The sequence below is a fragment of the Petromyzon marinus genome, unplaced genomic scaffold (assembly GCF_048934315.1).
Source record: "Petromyzon marinus isolate PM22_M1 ecotype Great Lakes invasive population unplaced genomic scaffold, UKy_Petmar_22M1.pri1.0 PM_Scaffold_171, whole genome shotgun sequence".
In the NCBI taxonomy this organism is placed as follows: Eukaryota; Metazoa; Chordata; class Hyperoartia; order Petromyzontiformes; family Petromyzontidae; genus Petromyzon; species Petromyzon marinus.
This window is the reverse complement of record NW_027423137.1, coordinates 154,956-176,466: the sequence shown is the minus strand read 5'-3', so window position 1 is coordinate 176,466 and position 21,511 is coordinate 154,956. Positions and strand designations below refer to the sequence as shown.

Genomic DNA, 21,511 nt, shown 5'->3' with positions numbered 1-21,511 from the left:
ATTTGTGTTACCATATGACGAGTCATCCCCCATCCGAGAGCGGCCTGTATTGGATGTGTCCGACGAACCTGTGGGGAGGTCACAAGTGCGCGTGTCCCAGAGATCTGCCCCTAGTGTGCCTGCAGGATCGCCTCTTTTGGGCAGAGTTGCTGACCGGACGCCGACTGAACGGCCACAGATCCGGACCAATGTCCATCCCGACCGGGAACGACGGACAGCCCCGCCAGCTGAGTGTCGCTGGAACAGGGAGGGGTGCAGGGTGGAGCCCAGGAGCTCCCCTCGTTGGCGAGACGAGCGAGGCCCTCCCTTACCGCAGGGTGTCCCGTGCAGGGGAGATGGGCCGGCAGCAGGAACCCGTTCCAGGAGAAGTACACTACGTTGACTTTGGGGGTTTGGGGATTCTGTATAAAGGTGTTGTATGAGTGTCGTTGGGTTGTGCGTGTCAGGTGGTTGTACAAAATGGTTATGTGTTGCGAGTGCGTTCTGTATATATGTTATCATCATTCCGTCCGCTTCACTCCACTACTCCAATAAGAGTATAGCGTAGCCGGGGACTTCTAGGTTCCTTCATCACGGGGGGGGGGGGGGGGGGTGATATAGTGGAGTAAAAAATACACATGGGTAAATTGGCCATATACAGTACATACAAACAGTGTGGGTCATGTAAGGTCGGGCAGGTAATGAAGTCACGGGTGGCATAAACAAGCCAAAGTTATTAAGGGAGTCAAGGGACGAGGGCTGTGATTGGTCGAGAGGCTGTTAGCGTTAAGTGGCGGCGTCACGGAGTCTGGGCCGTTGGACAGGTGCGGAGTTGGCGGGAAAATGCCAGCGAGGCACGTGGCAATTAATTAAGGCTGATTGGAAAGGGGATAAAAAACGCTAGGTGATTTGGACGGCGGGGGAGTTGGCGAGAAGTGGAGACAGCAGCGGGTAGAGAGAGATGCGAAGAGTGGAAGCCGGTAAGTGTTAGTGGGAAATAGATTGAGAGCCGAACCCAGAGGACAATAAATAGCGATAGCGAGAGTTAGCGTTAGCAGAGTGGAGATTACGGTATAGGTAGGTACAGGGAGAGTTAGCGATAGACAAGTCACTGTGTGTGAAGAGATAGACAAGTCACTGTGTGAAGAGTTAGACAAGTCACTGTGTGTGAGGAGATAGACAGGTCACTGTGTGTGAAGAGATAGACAAGTCACTGTGTGTGAAGAGATAGACAAGTCCCTGTGTGTGAGGAGATAGAGATAGAACCACTGTGTGTGCGGTGATAGAAGAAGAGATTGTGTGGGGAGACAAGGAGTATGAGCGGACGGTGCTGAGGGGAATTCGAGTGTTCGAGTTGGCGGAGCGCGGAGAGGAGAAATTATATATATAGTGTGTGTGTGAAATTATATAGTGTGTGTGTGTGCGGAACGACGGAAATAAAAGTGACGGTGGAAGAAAGGCGATTGTCGTCCGAGTGACTCCAAGGCACTACACTTACATTAAGGCATTCAGTCTAACTCCGTACTACAATAAAACAAACATTTCCAAACCAAAAAACTTTTCGAAATCACCAAAAAATAAAGCCATAATTGCAACGTAACAGTGATCACAGGGACTGTGACCGGATTTTTACAATAAACTACATAAATAACATGTAACACCAAATCCTAGAGCCATAGCTGGCTGCATGAGTTACTCCTCAATCGCCCTCTTACCGCCAACCCCCCCACCCCCCCGTCAAAACCGATACCCAAGCACACAATTGGCCTCCTTCACTCACATACATTGCCTAGCCATATATAAATATATATAAGTATCTGTGTCTATGTTACAATTGTATGGTTGAGGAGTTTCAGCGCGTGCTGACTGCGTACAGTCGCCGTGCTGCAGCAGCAGCAGCTCTGTGTCTGAGACGTTTCGCGGAGTGACCTCACTCAGTGTGCCCGCTAGCGTCACGGCCTGAGCTACTGCCGCCTCCTCCACTTTCACCCTCCGAGCTGCAAAGCGCAGTGTGCATTCGTTCATAACCGGTTTAAACCGATTAAGCCACATCCTCTATGAGGGGGGTTTTCATTCCGGAGGCCAAATTGTTACATTTTCTTGCTGTGGTTGTCCCACCTGATGAAGATCGCTTGTGTTGCGATTGAAACATCGTGATTTATTTTATTTCTATCTGCTACGTGACTTTCTGCGCTCCAGTTAAGATTAATTTTATCCAAAAAACTCGTGATTATTTCGTGATAATCAACGTTGCTTATTTTAGTCGCAAAACGTTGCCTCAGCTGAGCCCCCTAGTGAGCGAGTCACGTGGCGAGCGCGAGCCCAGAGGGCGTCTCCACGGCGTCGTCTCGCAGCCCTCCGAGCTCCAAGGCGGCAGCGAGGCGCTGCCGCCTGGAGGAGCGACAGCGCCGCGAGTGTCGGAGACGGAGCGGGGTGACGGAGCAGCACCGCTGGCAGGAGGAGCTCCGCCGGGCAGAGAGAACCCCTCCAGGTGGCGCTGGGGTCGACTCTGCGGTGCCGGCCAGCAGGCGTTGGGAGAGGTGGATGTACCCACACTTCACCCCACCGCACGCGATCTGCTGAGTGCGGCCTCACTGTGGTGAACCCCATTCGTACGGCAGGGTGGACAGGTTCTGCGTGAGTCGCATTGAAGACGCTCGCCTCGTTGTTTTAACTGCCACGCTGAGAGAGAGAACCGTTTAGTTCACTAAACCATTCGGCTACCGATGGTCGAGTCACATTTTATGCCCCCCAGCCACTCATTGATATGTGGGACTCGGTATATCCACCTATATACTATTTAGGGGACACACTGTGATAACAAAATACCAAGCGGGAGATTATTCAGTGTGGAAATAACCTTTGAGAATAGTCTTCTGACCAATAACACGAATGGTAGAACGGGTCCGTACCTTCCAAATGTCATTCTTAACGAAAAAAGACGTCTTTCTCTTCTGGAATATCGTTCTGAATGAAAAAAAATAGCCATGAGACCATTCCGTGCCTTCCAGAATGTATAACAACTCAAAACACATTCTGCAACACGCACCATCTCCATGACATCTTTCATAAAAGGCGCGTGGTGGCACAAGCATGGATTCCAGCACTAGGGACACAGTAAGCGTTGGTGGGTCGCACAAAATGTTGTCAAACTCTCTCAGTGGCCGTTAAGGAGCTATACTCAGACTGACCAGGAGATGGCAGTAGAAAACAAATGTGGACTAGAATCCACACGTTCAGTTTGTATGGGGTAAGGCGTTTCCCACTCGCATGCGTGATTGTATTCCGAGATGCAAACACTGATTAATTTACCTATAACACGTTAGTATATAGAGGACCGCAAATATTGGGCAATTGATGGCACTGGCTCACTGCGTGGCTGCCTTCCATCTTGCCTGTGGTGCCGCCTCACGCATCCGAGTCGTTCTCGCTCTTTGAAAGTGAGCGAACACTTCGCATTATAAGTTGAAATAATTATTCTGAAAGAAAAAAACATATTCCTTCGAAGAGCATAAATCATGGCTGGGACCAAGCTCAGAGCCAAACCAATAAAAAAACGGTGATTGCATTGCTTGAGTGCAAAGGTCCAAGGGGAACATCAGGCAGACCATCCCCTAACACCCTTCCAACATTCACCTCCACCCTTCACTATAATCGCTCCCCCACCACCCCTCCCACATCCCTCATCACCCTCGCCACCACCCCACAATGCCATAGACGGGCTGTATTTTTATTTGCAGCTTGGCTCTGGATGAATTTTAACCCATGTCACCCCAAGGCCGGGATAAAGTTCAGCTGCAGCAGAGCACTAATTTTCATATAGGCCAGAGTGTGACTGCATTACCAACCCTTACCGATTGACTTGTCGAGTGGTGTTGGGTTCACAGCACAATTGTATTTACGCGATTTAACCCAAAACACATTATTATGAATGGTAAAATTCTAACGTTGTTACTGGGCAAAAACTAAAATGGATTGTATGACCTTTTGATATTCATTTAAACTGTTGATTTCCTTAAAGTGGGGTTTTAAAGTTGTCAAGGAACAGTATTTATTACAGTATTACATGCAAATGTACATTTTTTTCTCATTTATGAGTTTAACAATGCTTCCCTTTTGTTGACTCGTAACATTTATAACACTGACCTATGCACATGTAAATACAGCACCACATTCTTGTCGCGACATATGAGCCATTCAAATTATGCAAGGCTAGTCAGGAACGGAACCGTTCATAAGTCAAGTACTACCCGTATAAAAGTGATTTAATTCAGTACAGATTTTTTCATGATTACTGATTAATGAGTCTCAAACAAAGATAAACATCCCCCAAATCGCCTTACAGATTTTTGGGGCAAGTACTGTTAACGAGCACCTAATGAAAGCCAGCATGGTACACAAGGGGGTGGGTGGCCAGCACCACGTCAGGGCGCTTTTATCTCCCGAGGTGGCGTTCAGATTAATCGTTACAGGTGTTGGCCGTGATCGGGAATCAAACCCGGGTGGCCAGGTTCATAGCGCAGCGCGCTAACTGCTACACTACCGCTCCCTACATACACACACACAGTCCAGAGGCAATCGCTGATGACATTCGAACACCAGTGGTGGACACCTCCCAGTCTTCCACCAAACCCCGTGATGAACAGCTTTGAAGTATGGTTCATAACAGGCCACATGGGGGAGGAGAGCCTCTCCCTGGCCAGTCGATTGACAGACGGTAGGCAGCAGATTGTCATTCTTCTTCCTGCCGTAGTAGTTAGAAGATATTAACTCACCTGGTCTACAGGAGGTCATGGGTTCGATCCCGACACTGACGCCTGCTGTATATTTGGAGTTTGCATGTTCTCAGCGAGGTCTCATGGATTTTTCTCCGGGTCCTCTGGTTTTTCCCTCCACATTCAGAAACATGCGTTTAGAGTTTTGCTGCAATACATTTCCACTTAATACGCCACTTCGTTGAGTTGTCATTTGTGGCCAGGTTGCTTCTGAAAAAGAGCTATCTATATACAATAGCTCAGTGGGGCCTTACCTGGTGAAATAAAAGTTCAGTTTGGTGGTTAAGGCAATGTCCAAGTTTGCTGCTGATGTTGTTTATTCTCGCGACTCCCTTCAGTCTGGAAGTTCGTTCTCCCCACTAAATGCCGCGATGGTCGTGTACACCGTGAAGTCTTCACCGGGAGGTCGGCGAGGCTGCGTGCAAGGCGGTAGACGCTCCGTTTGAAGGCTTGCATACACAATCTGTCCAAAGACAAAAATCCCCGGTATAGCCTATAAACAGATTGTTAGGGCAAGTACTGTAAGCAAGCAGCACTTGCGAAGGTCGGGAAGGCACACAGAGGATGTGTGGCCAACAGCACGCCCGACCGCCTTTGTCTTTTCAGTGGCCATGTTATGACATAACCACACCAGGTACTCATTTGAGGCTGAGTCGACCTAGGGTTCAAATAATCGTGTTGGCCGTGAGCTGTAATAGACCTCGGGTCGCTGAGTTCGTAGTGTTATGGGTACTGCAAGATCCAACCTGTGTCTTTCCAGTGCTTGCTGAGCTGCATTGTCGTACAGTTGCCGAATGAGTACATTATAAGGTCGCACTTATTACACAAACAAAGTGCTTCCCACAAAATAATGAACCAATGTAGCTCGGTGATTTCGTTAAGGAGCAGAAACTAACATCACGTGGACTCCAGTCAACCTTGCAGTGGATTTTGGCTTACCATCGGGCAAACACGCTAACCACATCGGATGCTTTCAGATATGCTCCTGTGGCCGTCTGGAATGCTCTTCCTTCCAATATTAGGCAGCCACACAAAACGGAGTAATTCGGCCGAAGATGGAATCCTGCTGCTGCTGTCACCGTATCTCAAGTGGTAGAGCAGCAGCAGCAGGACCTGCCAGTTGCTACGGCATTGCTACACCCGGTAAAATTCAGATGGGAGCAGCAGTCAGGGTGACCAATTAATTATCCAGCACTGAGTGATTTACGCAAATCACTCGCTGACTCACTCAGCCAGTCATTCGTGCAGCCAGCCACTTACTCAGCCAGACACTTAACAATTTCCCCATGAACGAATTCACTCAGCACTTAATCACGCTGCATTTATTCATTCACCCAGTCACTTATTAGCTCATTCACCCACCCACCCACTTATTCACCCATACAATTCAGAGTATAGCAGCTGTCAGGTTGATTCATGATCCAGCATTCGCTGATTTACTCCAATCACTCGCTCACTCAACCAGCCAGCAGTCATTCGCACTGCCAGTCACTGACTCACCCATTCACTCATTCGCTCAGCCACTCACACACTGACTCACCCACTCACCCATTAATTCACCCAGTCACTCACTCACCCACACTTATTCACCCAGTCACCCGTTCATTCACCTGCTTCACTCATTAACCCATACAATTTAGAGTAAAGCAGCTTCTAGGTTTATTGATCATCCAGCGCTCACTGATGTATTCCAATCACTCGCTCACTCATCTCCTTATCACTTTTCTCTAGCTACGAACATGGTCATAGTAGCCTCTAAGACTCACTTTGTTGATCCCCCCCACCTATAGTCTACCAGATACTGACTGTCTCACCCACTGTTCACCACACTGTAGGTCACTACAACTCACTCACTTACCCTCCCACTCACTCACCCAACCACTCACATACTCACTCATCCATTCACCCACCCACTCACCCACTCACAGATCCACTCATTCACATAGGGCAGCAGAGGGCAGCACAGCAAACTATACGGTTCCAATGTGATGCAGGATGCTGCCGCGGTGCAGAGTTGACTTCATGGGCAGTGTTGAGTGTATGGGTATCGTTGTGTCTATGGCCAATGTTAAGTCTATATGCAGTGTTGAGTCTATGCGTGTATGGGTGTTGAACGTCTTTCACACTGTACATAGTCAACCGTGCTTATAGGAGGTGCTGGGGAAGGACAACAAACTAAATACAAAAAGCAGTTCTCAAGAAATGAGTTTTCGCGACCAACATTATCCATAATAACACATTTGTGGGTGAGATCGCATACATATTAATGTGGTTAAAACCGCCACGACCTGATAGCCAAATATCAAGAATATTAAGGATTGTCAACAAAACGTGCCAATTAGTTACTACCTCAGCACACCGGTGTGTTGGAATGTCAACCCACAACATTTAGAATTCGAGTACCTTGATGTTTCGCTGGTGATAACATCAACAACCACCTTCTTGTAGAAGAATAATAATAGAGTTTTCAAAAAAAGAGATCGATACATTTCACGCACCTCACTCGTTTCCATATCATCCAAGGGACGAGTCTCTCCACCAGGGTGCTGCATCTCTCCCGAGTCTCCCTTCCTTCTACCACCACCACCAACAACACTCCCACCGCTATCATCACCACCACCAAGGCCGAAATTACTTCTCATTCTCCTCCAGCAACACCAATTCCTGCTGTGGTAGTGGTGGTGGCACCGGTAGAGAAGCACCATCAGCACCAGAAGGAAGATCAGAGCCCACGCCGCTATGGCGATTGCCGCTTTGCCGCACAAAGGCGAAACCGTCGATGGCACTGTCGATGGCACTGTCGATGGCACCGTCGATGGCACCGTCGATGGCACCGTCGATGGCACCGTCGATGGCACCGTCGATGGCACCGGCGATGGCACCGGCGATGTCGCTGCACGTGTCGTAGCAGCAGTACCTGTTGCAGAGAAAGGGATGCCGCAATTTGTGGTGGCTAGGAGATGTTAACTACCTCGCCTGGTATGCAGCTGGTCATGTGTTCAATCCCGTCTCTGATGCCTGCTGTATATTTGGAGTTTGCATGTGTCTCTCGCTGTGGTCGCATGGATTTTTCTCCGGGTCCTTTGTTAGAATCAACATGAACGCGTTTAGAGTATTTGGCTGCTTTAAATTTCCATGTGATGAGCCACTTCGTTATGCTATAATTTGTGGCCAAGTGGCTTCTGAAAAAAGAGCTATATAGCTCAGTGGGCCTTCACCTCGTCACCTTGTGCTGTCATGTTGAGTTCGACCTCTGGTGACATCCACGACCAGACTCTGCCATCAAAACATGTCTCTCAGTGCCTCTCGTAGCTGGCTTAGTTAAAAACCAGTGGTGTTCTTGATGTCGTCCATCCACCTCCTCCGAGGTCTACCTCTGCCACTGGTACCTTCTCCATTCCCAAGCAAGAATAATTCATCTAGAACAGAGGTCCTCATAACATGTCAAAAGTATGTAAATTTCTGCTTCATGAATAAGGCCTCGAGTGGAGGAGCGCGACAAATCTCTCTCTGAACGGACATGTTTGATATTTTGGCTTTCCATGGTATATCTAGCATTCTTTTACAGCACCACATCTCAAATCCACTGATCCTGTTTCACTCATTCAATATCGGCGTCCATGACTCACATCCATATAGGGCAACAGGGAATACCAGAACTTTGACAAGTCTCTGCTTTGTGTTTATGGTAATGCCCTTGTCTCTCCATATCTTATTGAGCTGTGACATGGCTGTTCTACTGAGAACTGGCTGCCTTCTCATCTCCTGGCTAGACTCCCCGTCTTCAGCAACCAAAGAGCTCAGGAAAACAAAGTTCTTCACAACTTCGATTGATTAATTTTCCAGGCTAAGTGAGTTTAGTTGTTCTGTCATCATTCCCTTCGTCTTTTTGAAAAAAGAGTGCAGCCTTCTCACTTGCTTCTTTTACATTTACCAACAGGGTCATCATTTCAGCTTTGCTATTTGCTTGTAGGGTGGTATCATCAGCATATTCGTAAGTTGTTTATTCGTCTGCTTTCAATCTTCACGACTGTTTCAATGTAATCCAAGTCTGCATCTCGCATAATTCGCTTATTGTACAAATTGGATGGGTATGGAGGCAGTATACAGTCCTGTCTTACTTCTTTCTGAATGTCAAATTCTCGTGTCTCCCCATACTCTGTTCGAACTGATGTTCTTTGCTTGGCATATATATATTACCTGGTTAAAATTGCTTTCAGTTTAGTTTAGATTAAACTTTCTCCAACTGACGCTTAAGGTGATAATGCATAAGCCCTTTCTGTCTACCTGTCTCTAACACGACGACCCTTGTAAACATGAATGAAGCGTCAGCAAAATTATATGTTGCTATTAGGGGCTTACCGAATTGGAAAAAAATATGAAAGTGGTTTAAGGCACACGCCAGAGCAAAAAAGTATTAACTGCAATATCACAAATTGTGTTTTGTCCTGGAAGATACCAGTACAAGACCCGTAATGCTGATTAAACACTTTCAAGGACAAACGTGCATTGGCAAGCTTTAAACAATCTACCCATTTGCGTGTGCACGATTTGACTTTGATTCAACACGTCGTATGCTTCCGCGACCAATATTATATTATTAAGCTGTTGTGGGCTAGATCGTGCTGAGGTTTCATGAACAAAGGAGGGAGGGAGGAGAGGGAGGGCATTCCGGAGGTGCCCCGCAGAAGGAGCAGCGTCAGCATCTGAAAGCGCCGCGCAATGTGGTTTGACCTCCCCCCGCACCTCCGATTAGCACGGTTGGCAACGTACGGTGTGAAAGAAGTTCCACATACGTGCATACATACGACTGTCCTTGTTCGATGGTGAGATCATCATCCCAGCCTCTCTACAAGGGCAAACGGGGAGCAGACACGAGAGCAAAGAACCGCCATGTGCATCGTCCATTTGACCCCTTCTTTCCCCGCCCCCCCAGCAAGCTATTCACCTCACTGACCCAGGTGGCCACTTAGCATCCGTAAGTGTGGCAGGAACGCATTTCGGTAGGCTCCGGCCACAGATGCCCGAAGTGGGTAAAAGGGAATGGCTTGCTTTGTTACCCATCTGAGAGAGTCACCGCTCCCGTGTCGCTGCAGCTTTCTCATCTTGACCACCGATGGCGGCCGTCCCAGATCTGAGTCTTGTTTTGCCCTCGGGTCCTCGTGAAGTCTTTGTGGAGACTTGTCATTTTTTTAATTTATCCCCAATTAAACACAGTCCGTCATCACTTAACTCCTTCCTAAAAATTGCGACGAGTTTCAAAGTGACGGTCTTTGCACCGTTATTTTAGAGTCGAGAAGAAACTGGGTCCCAGTCTGTCAATTGCTCATTTTGAAAGAGTCGTGAATTGGTTGTCAATGTTGAGGACTTGTTTTTTTATATTATAGCATGGACGCTGTTGGAGACCTCTTGTTGGACAATCGTTTAAGCTGGTTGTGATAACTTAGCGGTGGTCTGTATCAAACTCCAGGCTACAGTACGCTCTGAGATTTTCCATCAATAGTTAATAAGTACGCAGTCAACCGTATTTATGTATTTGGTCATCATTTGAGGTCAAAGTATGTGAATGTTGTGGCTCTGGAAGCACATGCCACCCAATCTGTGCCCGTATCATGCACAAAAATGAATTAACCTCCCTGAGTTGTCGGGAATGCTAAAACTAAACAATTATTTTTATTTACCAGTTCACGCCCCACTAAGCTATGTAGTTATTGTTTTTTCAGAAGTGACTTGGCCACAAATGATAGCTCAACAAAGGGGCTCATCACGTGGAAATGTATAGCAGCCAAATTCTTTAAATGCGTGATGTCGATTTAAAATGTGGAGGACACGGAGAAAAATGTGAGCGACTACGGAGAGTGAGAGAGTCGCAAATTACAAATATACAGCAGTAGGTGTCAGGGCCGGGATTCAACCTCCGACCTCCTGTATACCAGACAAGGAAGATAACATCTCGCCACCATGGCCCCCCTTAAAAAATACATGAAAAAGCATAGCATATAAGTTCGAATTGATTTCCCCACAAAGTGGTACTCATTTAGTCAACCCTTTGAAGGATCATGGCTGAGTAAACTTGGAACCTTCTGATTGTGAGCTGCTCACTCTGGGTGCCAAGTTGCCCGAGCGAATTTGAGGTAATACAGTGCAATTGTGTTAACATTGGGAGAGAGAAAAAAAACATTTGCTATGATTAACATTAATAAAATCATGCATTGTTGCGATTCAAGGATCGCGATTTTATTCTTGAATCAATTTTCTTTACATTGTCGTGAATGGAGCGGCCTCAATTATCTCAGGAGAAAAGTGAGCCGAATACATAGAACACACGCATGCAGGTAAACAATCGATTCTTGCTCAAACAGATAGTATTAATGTTTTGTGATGTTAAGATATGTTAATCGATGCACCACTATAATTGTTACAGATTTTAACCACAACGTGTGTATTTTATTTGCATCGAGTGAATGGTTAATATGAATGTTTATATGCAGACGTTTCATTATATCTCAAGTTTTGTGGCATTACCTTGAGAAGTTACCGTCAAATTGTAAACGATCTGATGAAGAGCAGCTGTGCTTGATTCCAGAAAACAGCAGTACATTCCACTCACATTCGCTGGGACTGAAGCCAGAGTGATGGAGCCATTTCCACTGCTCAGGTTCCCAGAGAAAATCACGTAGTCGAGAGATGGCTTGCAGGGTGTGATCAAACTAATGCTACAGAATAATATCTGTGGAACAAGATATATTGCTTGTTTAGTAATTTGTTTTAATTGATACACATTAATCTAGATTTGAAGCTCGTGACTGCAGGAATCCATACTCTTTGGTTCTTTCGGTAAAGTCAAAGTTCTCTCGGCCTCCCACTTCCAGCCCCGCCCACTCCCCCCCCCCCAGCCTCACGTTCCTCTCCTAGCATCCACCCCTACCCCACACCCCTCCCCCTCTCTCTCCCCCCTTGCCCCTCCCCCCTTTCTTACCTATATAACCTCTTACCACGGCAACTCTCTCTCCAACTTCAGCAAAAAAAATATTGCCGTGGTTTTCCCACCTGATGATGATTGCTTGTGTTGCAATCGAAACGTCGTGATTTGTTTTATTTTATACCTACGTGACTTTACCGAAAGAACCCAAGAGTATTATACACATTGGTGTTTGTTAATTCATACCAGTCGGTTGGCATCACACGCTCTATTACAAATCTGCTGTCATATTTAGAATGAACCATTCAAAATGTAAGATGGAAAGTTCTGACGAATTATGTAAAAAAAAACATATTTCATACCTATATTTTTTAAGGATTGGGGTTAAAATCGACAACTGAATATTTTAAGAATTCACACAACTATATTAGTTTCTGCAATTATTATTTTTAATGCTTCTAAAACATCAGTAGAATTTGAATGTATCTTATTTTACATAGCGTACCTCACAGCAAAAAAATCCCCTTGCGTTAACAAAAGGATTTTGACTGAAACCCAAAAGGGTTACCCGGTAGCCAATTGCAGAGCTCTGAGCACTGGGGGATGTTTGATCTCAATTGACGTTGTCCACTAAGAACCCCTAGCAGCCCGCATTTTGCACAAGATGGAGACAATGAAGAAGCTATTCGGGCAGTACAATAAAAAGCGGTTTGCAATAGTAAAGACAGTATGGAGCGATAGAGGGACAGTATGGTTCCCTGGGACCATGGTTACGAATGGACGTGCTAATGATGATTGATGGGACAAGCAGTTACAGGGTCACGTGAGGGGGAGCACGAGATCCAATGGCGGATAAGAGCAATAAGAGCAGAGTTTGACAGAGTCAGGTGCGGTGAGGAGAATTTGAGAGTAATGGCGTGGCCTGATCGGGTGAGGCATCAGAGCCGGCGCGAACCGGACCTGGGGGCTGTTGGTGTGGGGAATCTCCTTCGTCATCATCACCTTGGAATGGGTCGTCTCCATCGTCTTTTAGTTGTCTTGAGACTAGAAGCGATGTTGTCTCAGAATAGAGTCGTCTAACTGCCCCAGTGTATATAGTCACTCGTTGAGTTGTCAGTGGACTTTATTCATAATAAATATACAGAAAGACAAGACGGAGTCTCTGAGAGCTACATTACAGTGGTGTCAGAAGTGGCTATTGCAAGATGCCGAAGAGAGGAAAGCGTGGGAACCCACCTGTAGCTCTTCATAGGAAGAGGACCTCCGAGGGGTTCCCCAAGTAGCCCTGGGAGACGAGGTCCCAGTGAAAAACCCTGCAGGCGCTGGGAACACAGCACCAGTGACGGAGGTGTTGGTCACCTCGCCGCCCAGCCACATGCTCCGGTGGAGTTACGATCGCTGCCGCCGAGGGGGGAGGTGAGGGCTGCTTCCCCCCAGCGAGGCCCGATGAAGGGATGGCGGGAGCTGGTGGCGGAAGTGGATCGGCTCCGCTCGACGGTCGCTCAACTGGTGGCGTCAATGGGTGCGGCGACGTCGAGGGCGGAGGTGGCTGTGGACGAGTTGCTAACTCGCACAGGGAGGATGGAGCGGCCGTCTGCTGCCGGGGTTCCCGTGCTGGAGACCATGCGGTCGGTGGCCTCCATTTCGCGGGACGCGACGCGACCAATGGCCGCAATTTTGGAGCTGGCGCGGGAGGATGCATAGGCCAAGTCAACTCCAGCGGCGAGGCGGGGTACGCTGACGCTATTACGAGGCAGTCAGGAACCGTTTTTGCAGGTTCTCAATGTGGGGGTGGAACCAGTAGTGGTTCAAGCGGGAACATCCTCAATGTGGGGGTGGAACCAGTAGTGGTTCAAGCGGGAACGGTGCTAGCCCTCGCAATGCTGATGGGGTCACACTCGAGGCCACCGGGGAGACAGTGGTAGGCAGAGTGGTGCAGGCGGCAGAGGCTGATGAAGCATGGATAGAAAAGCTGTGTGGGGAGAACCCAAAGTTATTCATGGGGCAACGGGCCGCGTTGCGATCCTTCTTACGGGAATATACGGAGGTGTTCAGTAAGGGAAAGTTTGATATCAGGCACACTTCCCTTCTGCAACACCATATTAACACGGGCACGACAGCCCCTATTCGGCAGAATCCTTATAGGTTAGCCCATGGGAAAAATAAAGTGTGAAACTGCCGGTGGAGGAAATGTTGCCGGCAGCCCTTGGGGTGCTCCCGTGGTGTTAGTGAAAAAGGCCGATGGCACGCTGCGGTTCTGTGTAGACTTCCGCAAGTTGAATAAAGTCTCAGTCGCAGATGTGTACCTGCTCCCCCGAATCGACAACTCCCTGGACGCACTGTTGGGTGCTCGATTTTTCTCCACCTTGGACCTTTTGTCGGATTTTGGCAACTTCCCTGGATGAGTCGTCCAAAATGAAAACAGCATTCAGAACGCCCGCAAGGGTTGTACCATTCTAAATGTCTTACATTCGGCCCCAGCCACCTTTCAGAAACTGAGAGAATTAGTCCTTGCGGGGTTGCAATGGGACTCCTGTCTCATTTACCTCGACGATATTATTGTGTTTGGCCGCACCTTTGAGGAGCACTTGCAAAGGTTGCGTTCCGCGCTGTCGTGGGTATGGTCGGCCAATCTTAAGTTGAAACCGGTGAAGTGCCACCTGTTGCAAACCTCTGTGCGGTATTTGGGCCACATTGTGAGCGATTCCAGGATAGCGATGGACCCTGACAACACAGAGTGTGTGCGCGACTGGCCAACTCTTTAGTCAGTGGGGGAGGTGCGCAGTTTTGTCGGTTTCACGTCCTATTACTGAAGATTGGTTCCACAGTTCGCGACAATTGCTAAGCCTCTCCATGCTTTGACGGCTAAAGGCCAGAAGTTTAGGTGGGGAGAGGGGGAGGAGGCCGCCTTTGTTGCACTGCATGAGAGCCATGCCAACGTGCCTCCCCTGGAGTATCCGGATTTTTCCCTACCGTTCATCTTGGACACGAACGCCAGTGACACGGGCATAGGGGCTGTCCTGTCGCAGGTCAAGAATGGCATTTAAAGGCTGGTAGCGTATGGGAGTCACATCCTGTCAACCGCAGAACAATGTTACTGCGTAACCAGAAGGGAACTCTTGGCCATGGTGCAGTTTGAGCAACAATACAGACCCTATCTGTATGGGAAGGACTTTGTGGTCCAGACGGACCACGCGGCCCTCCAATACTCCTTGCGAGTGGATCAACCCTCGGGCTAACTTTCACGTTGGTTTGAAATATTGCAGAAATACTCATTCCGGGTGGTTTACCGGAAAGGGTTATGGTACAGTAGTGAGGATGCACTATCCCGACTGCCGAGGGGGGAACGTTGTGCTTGTTCAACGGGCGCGGGGCAATGTAGGCCACAGGACGTGAAGCTACCCGAGGTGGTGGCATCGGTGGAAAGTTCAGCACCGGTGGGTGACATTGAGCCAGAACCTAGAACGTTGGGCCTCACGCTTGACGAGTGGGGTCGGTTGCAAATGGAGGACACGTCCTTGTTACGATTTCGGTGGCGTGCCGAGCAGGAATGGACGAACCCTAGCCCAGCGAAGGTCTCGAAAATCGTTCTTAAGGAAGGGCTGCTCATGAGATGGGATGAGGGGTTGCGACGTTATGGCATGGTGGTTCCCACAGTTCTGTGGGGTGCATTGACTCGGGTGGTGCATTAAACCAAATTGTTACACCTTGGGGTTCATAAAACGTTGCTAACACTGCAAAGGGATTTTTCTGGCCGGGTATGTCAGAAGATGTGTACCACCTCATAAAGGTCTGCACCGATTGTGTCCACTGGAAACCAGCAGCCATGAAGTGTCAACCCCGATTGCAGTCCATCACCATGTCGCGAGTTAATGAGTTGTTCACGCTTGACATTTTGGGACCCTTCCCTGTACTCAGAAAGTTAATAAGTTCCTTCTGATCGGGGTAGAGTATGTCTCCCAGTGGCCGGTGGCTTGGCCCCTACCCGACCAGACAGCGGCATCTATAGCGGACGCCTTTTTGCACGGGTATGTGTTGGATAAGGGGGCTCCTGAGCAGCTCCTGACAGGCCAGGGCAGGAACTTCTCATTGAAGTTGTTACGCGAGGTATGTGACGTGCTAGGCACAAAGAAGATTTGGACGTCGCCTTAACATCCTCAGATGGATGGCATGGTGGAACACCTTCACAAATCCCTAACGTCGGTGCTTTGCTAAGTAGTCGACAAGGCGCAGACGAATTGGGACCTACACATCCCTGGCTTCCTGGCAGCATATAGGATGGCCCCGCATGTATCCACGGGATTTTTCCCGGTTTTTTTATAGATGGTGACGAAAGTGTACCCACTTTTAACGTCCAATTGGGTATGTCCCCCAAAAGGAAGAGGCAGTCTCTGCCAGGGACCTTGTAGGTCATGCTGGACCGAATTTCCGATGCACGCGAGGCGGCTAAAGAGAACACTGCCAGGGCCCAGGCCGCTAATTAAAATAACGTGAGTTGTTGCAAGAACGTGTTGCCAAGGGGGGTAGGGGGTAGAGCATGGCTGCACTGCCTGCAGGTGCCATTGCACACGTCCCCCAAGTTGCACTGGCCATGGCAAGGGCCTGAGGAAATCGTTGAAGTTAAATGGCCACAGTGTGTGCGATTGCAGGTAGGGCGCCGCCGCTGGTTTGTCCACTCGTCGCGCTTAAAGCTGTACATGCGTCCCCGATTAGAAATTAATCCCCAGTATCTGTGCAGTCGGGGTCTGGTGTGTCGGACGGGCCGGGGCGGTTTGCCAAAGTAATCAGACGCCAAAGAGATGATGCTGTGTCGCCCGCAGTTCTCGAGCCCTTGACATCAGGGGGACCTCGAAGGCCCTCCACACGCAAGGGGCCACCAGCAGAGGACCTGCCAGCCTCTCCCGTGCAAACATCCGAGGACCTCAACCCCCCTGTTCCGATGGCCAAGCCGTCGTTGGCTGAAGGAAGCCAAAATCCCGCCCGGGGAGACGGGCCGGCATCCAGGACTCGGTCAAGGGGGTCAACATTTCATTGACGGATCGCCGTGAAATTGTGTTTTGCATTGTGTGCTGCTGGGCGTCCGTATGTTCAAAATGTCCGAGGCTTGAAGTATTGATCTCGGAGGTTGTGTTGCATGCCTTGTTCGGATTTGGCATTGTTTTTGTTGTTCGTTTGGTTGTGGTTGTCCGCATTGTTCTTCTAAGGAGGAAGTTGTTCCCTTTCGGTCCTAGAAGATTTGTTACACGTCGCGTTGTGTTAAAGGGTTAATTCGCACTAGTAAAAATTGTTTCAAATTGTGTTAGCCGAGGACGGCTATATTTTTTAAGAGGGGGGGGGGGGTGTGATGTAAAGACAGTATGGAGCGATAGAGGGACAGTATGGTTCCCCGGGACCTTGGTTACTAATGGACGTGCTAATGATGATTGATGTGACAAGCGTTGACAGGGTCAAGTGAGGGGGAGCACGGGATCCAATGGCGGGAAAGTGCATTAAGGGTGGAGATTGACAGTCAGGTGCGGTGAGGAGAATTCGAGAATAGGGGCATGGCCGGATCGGGTGAGGCATCAGAGCCGGCGCGAACCGGACCTGGGGGCTGTTGGTGTGGGGAATCTCCTTCGTCATCGTCACCTTGGAATGGGTCGTCTCCATCGTCTTCGAGTTGTCTTGAGACTAGAAGCGATGTTGTCTCAGAACAGAGTCGTCTAACTACCCAAGTGTATATCGTCACTCGTAGTTACTCGTTGAGTTGTCAGTGGATTTTATTCATAAAAAATATACAGAAAGACAAGGCGGAGTCTCTGAGAGCTATATTATGCAATAATGAATCCTAGAGGTGATAGAAGGGCGTGACACAATCTCTACACCACTGCTTTTTCAAAGGGGCATATCGGGTTATATTTCTGAACTGGTATGAAGCTGAGCTAATTACAATAGAGAATCACTCCTGTAATCTAGCATTGATATTAAGGGCGATGACAAAGCTACATTAAGAACAGAACATGTATTTAGACTGTAGGAACCCGATGCACTATTGGAGCTCTTTTTCACAGATGTCCAGTCGTTACAACAACCAAACACAACTGCAGCTGATTGACAACTAATTTCTTGTCGTTGTGTTTTAGTTTGTTCCCCCCTGTATTTTCAGTTACTGTGGTTGGCTATGTACGGTGCCAAAGAAGTTCAACACACAGACATAGTATACTATACACTACCTTACACTACACTACTATACACTACACTACTATATACTACACTATTATACAATACACTACTATACACTACACACATACAGATAACTGCACCCATCACTGCCCTTCCCCCACCAGCCCTGGCAAGCAGGAGCAGCTGATCTTTAGTCCCAGGAGAAGTAACTCTGTCTCGCTATCATTGAGGCCAAATTAAGTTGGAGGTCAACCCATTTTCATGTCCGTACCACCAGCTGCTGCCAAAGAGCCACAGAGTTCGTGTTAAGATTGCTAACGAACCCCATCTCTGAATGGGATCTCTGGACAGCTTAGACAAGTGGTTCTTAACCTGGGGTGCATGCACCCCATGGGGGTGCGAGATGCCCTTTCTAGGGGTGCGAGACGGTAGATCATCGAAACACAAATTAGGCATGGGCATGTAAGTACAGCTACTTTTTTTCTTCTTTGGTTCTTTCGGTAAAGTCACGTAGAATGAGAATAAAATAATAAATTGATAAAATAAAATAACACAATAATAATAATTTATCAATTTATTATTTTATTCTCATTCTACGTGACTTTACCGAAAGAACCAAATAAGATGAATCATTGCAGTCACGAAAGCTTTAAATCGAAATTTACAGCTACTTTGTTTCATCAAACCTATGTACTTACCAACATTATACATTATTTTAAGGATTCAGAACCAAGGGGTGCAGGGCTGCATTAAAGGTTAAGAAGCACTGGCTTTCGACTGACGAGAGAGATCTCTGAAAGGAACCTTGGCCTAAGCAATAGTAGACTTGGAGACCGTTTGCTTGTAATGTATTTCGTAACATTATTTTGTATTGGGCACATTCTGCATGAGTGTTATTCACACGGTGTGTAGCAATACAGACGGATGTTGCACTGGGCTGATAATCCCTAAAGTGTGCTAAATCGGTAACACCACGTGTAATGAGAGATAATGCAATACTCACCGTTGTGTTAGACTGTCCACATCTCCATCGCATGCGGTATATTGTGAACGATGTTGAACAGTTAAGGAGCACATCTTCATCTTCAACAGCTGCCATGTGCTGAATGGGGCTATGTGCTACATAAAGAAAAATGTGCAAAACGAATGCAGAGACCACCAGCAGTGAACGTTAATAGTGGGATATGACCAGCCTGGAAGCATCAACAAACCATGGCGTTTCCACACACACAGAGATCTGTGGGAAATGAATACAATATAACCCTCCATATGCGCAGGCGTCTGGAAATGTCTAGTTTCGTATATTCGCGAGTTACTAAATGCAAACGAATTCACTTTTCGCGAACCTGCCAGACTTCAGTATTCGTAAGTTGTACAAAAGTGCTGACAGACCGCAGAGTTTTACTACTTTTGAAACGGTCTGCTGTGAAGATGAGGCGTGCTCGCTCTGGGCCGCCCGCTTTGTCCTGAACTCGCTATTGTGATTTTTTTTACTTTATACATACTTAAAGTTGACTCGGTTATACATTTTATGAATCGTCATCAAATCATAATATTCATCATCAAAGGTAATAAAAAAAATGCAGTTTATTATTTATTTTAGCCATTGTTATTAAACTTTTGCCATTTCTCACCCCATGTTCACTTGTAACAGTAACAAAAGGGCCATTTCCCCCCAGTGGAACCAAGGTTTCTGGATTCGCAAAATTCTGAATTGCGAGCAATTTTCAAGAACATAACGCTCGCGGATCGAGAGAGGATTTACTGACGAACATTACTTTGGGTGCCAGAGTGGGTGGGGAAGTACTGCCCCCTATTGTGAGGGTGACATGTTCTTTCAAGGGGGATTTTAGCAGTAGCTGTGAGGTTGTGTATCTCGTGATATTATGTTGATAACACAATTGGGGGAAACGTTTGAAGACATAAAAGGGTCAAGCGCGGTTGAGGAGGACGTCACTGCCAATGCCGTTGATGCCACTGTCAGTCCCGGTGTTTGCCGAGCACTCATTACACACACAGTGCGCTTGCCACAAATGAACCACAATACCTTGCTGATCTCGTCAAGGAGCATAAATTATCACGCAAACTCCGTCATCCTCGCAGTGGCAGCTTTTGGCTCTCCATCGAACAAAGATGGTCACCACATCATGCACTTTCAGATGTGCTTCTGGGGCCATCAGGAATGCTCTTCCTTCCGATATTGGTAAGCTACTGGAGCTGTGCACTTTGACTTGATTTATATTCACAACTCATTTCTTCATAACTGATTTTTGCATTTCGTTTGTTCTTCCCCCTCACCTCCGATTGGGACGGTTGACTACATAAGGTGCGAAATAGGTTCAACATACATACACACGTACATACAACCACTCCACCACCACTCTTACCTCGGCTTATTTTAATCACAAACGTATTGATATGAATAAAGCTGTATCATTAATCTACAGCGGACACGAATAACGCTATGACTGAATGGAACTTATCAGGTGTGTGTAGCTTATTTATAACTCACAACCCATGCCCCACTTCAAAATGCGCGTGGTTGCTATGAGGGACACGGCCGACACAACTCCTGCCTGTTGCACAAAGTGATGGAGCCACTATGCGAGCCTCGTGGTCTCACCGCGGACTACAGGGCCTGATATGTGTTTTTAGATATAATTTTACCAGGTAAGGCCCACCACAGAGAGAGATACATGTAAATTTCAAATATACAGCAAGCTTCAGGGTCGGGATCGAACCCACGACCTCCTGCATACCAGGGGAGGTCGTTAACATCTCCTTGGAGTTTGGGGGTGGGGGTGCTGATTGCATGGTTCGCCTCGGGCGCCAGTTGCTGGCAGCTAGTCTAGGGCCGGCCCTGAGAGAGAGACATGCAAACTCCAAATATATAGCAGCCATCAGTGTCGGGATCGAACCCACGTCAACCCTGCATACCAGACGAGGCAGTTAACATCTCCTAGCCATCGTGATGATGATCAGAGAGACACGCAAACTCTAAATATAGAGCATGCCTCAGGATCGAAATAGAACCCACGACCTCCTGTATACCAGGCGAGGCAGTTTTTCTCCTAGCCACAGTGGTATGAGTGTGACCTGTGCCGTATTAACCTCGTGCGGGGCCTGTAGCATATGGTATAAAGGGGCCCTAAAAAAAACAAACGTAAATATTAAAACACAATTTTTTTTACTTGCATAGTAAGGTAATTGTATTTGCTATACAGCCAGATAATACAACAAATCGCTAACCTTAAACACCCAGTCGTTCATAAAAATCGATGGCAGTATAGTACTATAGTAATAGAGCAAGTGCCGAATCATTGAACTGGAATTGAAAGCTTGAAAGCATTTAGCGCGGGGCCCTTGAAAGTGAGGGGCCCTGTTGTATATGCCGGGTCTTGAAAATTTAATTAAAATAATAAAAATTTAATGAAATTTGACAAAAATGCGTAATTATCCGAAATTATGTTAAGTGATCTAATTTTATGCATAAATTATACCAATTAGCATAGATTATGCTGATTATATAATCGTATTAATTTATGCGGATGTATGTAATTATGCTAATGTGGGCAGTTATGATAATTAGGCCCGGTCCCGCTTACCAGGGTGGTATTTTCAATCGGGATCATACAATTAATTGTATGAAGTTATGCAGGTGTGCTGTAAGTAT

The 21,511-nt window shown here is 47.4% G+C and overlaps 1 long non-coding RNA gene across 1 annotated transcript; it reads right to left on the bottom strand.

Annotated features, from left to right (window-relative positions):
- Window positions 1-3,727: 3,727 nt before the first annotated feature.
- Window positions 3,728-19,711, bottom strand: LOC142922790 (uncharacterized). Its single transcript, XR_012940346.1, has 3 exons — window positions 18,842-19,711; window positions 7,253-11,484; window positions 3,728-5,217 (listed from the first exon to the last, which is right to left on the bottom strand). It is a non-coding gene; the product is annotated as an uncharacterized LOC142922790 (long non-coding RNA).
- Window positions 19,712-21,511: the final 1,800 nt, after the last annotated feature.